Genomic DNA, 2,500 nt, shown 5'->3' with positions numbered 1-2,500 from the left:
AGGTGCTCTACCACTGAGTCACACCCCAGGCCCTCACTCGGGGATTCTAGGCCAGGGCTCCACTGCTGATCTACATCTCTATTCCTAATACTGACCATGTGTTTTATATTGTGTACATGTTTATGTGTGTCTCTTAGCACATAAGGAGGTCAGACAACAATGCCAGATGTTTTCCTCAATTGCCTACTCTTTATTTTTTATTTTTCATTCTTTTTTGAGACAGTGTAGCCCTGGGATTAAAGGTGTGTGCCACCACGCCCAGCTATTTTTAATTTTCTAGTGGGTTTTTTCTTTTTCTTTTTCTTTTTTCTTTTCTTTTTTTTTTTTTTTTTAACAAGGTCTTCTTGTAGCCCTAGCTGGCCTGGAATTCAATATGCAAACCAAGCTGGCCTTGAGCTCACAGAGATCCACCGGCCTCAGCTTCCCGAGTGCTGGAATTAAAGATGTACATTACCACATCCGGCTGGCTGCCTGGCTATTTTTAATTTTTAAATTTCACTTATTTATTTGTGTGTATGATGGTAGGTGTGTGCATGCCATGACACTTGTGTGGAGTTCAGAGGAGAACTTGGGGCAGTTTTCTCTTTAGTCCATCACATTAGTTTTGGGGATCAAACTCAGATCATCACAATTGTTGGCAAGTGTCTTTACTCTCAAGCCATCTTGCTGGCCCTCATTCATTCATTCATTCATTCATTCATTCATTCATTTATGTAGATAGTTATCTCATTGAACCTGGAGCCAGACTAGGTAGCCTATAAGCCCCCAGGCACCCTCTAGCTCCACCTCCCCAGTCCTACAGCCCCTGCTTTTTGTGAAAATGCTTAGGGATCTGAATACAGGTCCTCATGCTTGCATAGCAAACACTTTACTTCCCGAACTATCTCCCCAGCCCCAATGCTGAGTTTTAAAAATATTTTATTTATTATTTTTATTTTATGTGTATGCATGTATTGCCTGCATGTAGGTAAGTGCACCTGTGTTGGATCCCCTGGAAATGGAGTTACAGACAGTTGTTAGCTGCCATGTGGGTGCTGGGATTCGAACCCGGGTCTTCTGCAAGAACAACCAGTGTTCTTAACTGCTGAGCCATCTCTCCAGCCCCCAATGCTGATTTTTAAATTACATTTATGCCGGGCGTGGTAGTGCACGCCTTTAATCTGAGCACTTGGGAGGCAGAGGCAGGTGGATCTCTGAGTTCGAGCCAGCCTGGTCTACATAGTGAGTTCCAGGTCAGCTGGAGCTATAGGGAGACCCTGTCTCAAAAAGACCAAAAAAAAAAAAATTACATTTATTTATTTTGTGTGTGGATGCATGCAAGCCAGGTCATTGTGTGGAGGTCAGAGGGCAACTTCATGTTGGTTCTTTTTTTAAAACTTAAAAAAAATATTTAGTGTGTATGAGTATATTGCCTGCATGTGTGTAAGCATACCCATGTCCTGCAATGCCCATGGAGGTCAGAAGAAAGTGCTGGATTCCCCTGGAACTGGAGTTACAGACAAATGTTATGCCTTGTGGGTGCTGGGAATCTAACCCGGGTCTTCTGCAAGAAAAACCAGTGTTCTTAACCACTGAGCCAGCCTTCCAGCCCTCTATTTTATTTTTTAATAATTTTTGTTTATATTTAATTTTAATATTTTAAATATTTTTTATTATTTTTGTGTATATGAGTGTATTGACTACCTGTATATAAATGTACCTGTGTCATGCATGCAATGCACACAGAGGCCAGAAGAGGGCTTCAGAACCTCTGGAACTGGAATTACAGAAGGTTGTTATCCATCATGTGGGTGCTGGGAATCAAACCTGGGTCCGTTGTAAGAGGAGCCAATACTCTTAACCACTGAACCATCTCTCCAGTCCACTAATGATGTTTTTTGTTGTTGTTGTTGTTTTTGGTCTTTTTGAGACAGGGTCTCCCTGTAGCCCCAGCTGGCTTGGAACTCACTATATAGACCAGGCTGACCTTGAACTCACAGAGATCTGCCTGCCTCTGCCTCCCGAGTGCTGGGATCAAAGGTGTGTGCCACCATGCCCCACTCTCAAATGACGTTTTTAATGATGATGTTTATAGATAACTTTTTATTTAGAAATAGCTAACTAATGCAGGCCTCTTGCCCAATGGCAGAACCAGGAATCCAAGTATGTCTGGCTGGAGGATGCGGGTAGTAAGGAGGGGCATTGACAGGGAACTTGACATAGTGTCTGTCACATGTAAATGTAGTACTTTAATTTTTTTTTTTTTTTTTGGTCTTTTTGAGACAGGGTCTCCCTGTAGCCCCAGCTGGCCTGGAACTCACTATATAGACCAGGCTGGCCTTGAACTCACAGAGATCTGCCTGCCTCTGTCTCCCGAGTGCTGGGATCAAAGGTGTGCACCACCACACCTGGCTGTACTTTAATTTTTATTGTAACTTTTAAAAATATTTTATTCAGCCAAGTGTGGTGGCGCACGCCTTTGATCCCAGCACTCGGGAGGCAGAGGCAGGCAGATCTCTGT

The sequence above is a fragment of the Nannospalax galili genome, unplaced genomic scaffold (assembly GCF_000622305.1).
Source record: "Nannospalax galili isolate Female #2095 unplaced genomic scaffold, S.galili_v1.0 scaffold385, whole genome shotgun sequence".
NCBI classification, from domain to species: Eukaryota; Metazoa; Chordata; class Mammalia; order Rodentia; family Spalacidae; genus Nannospalax; species Nannospalax galili.
The sequence above is the reverse complement of the archived record's forward strand: the minus strand, read 5'-3'. Positions refer to the sequence as shown.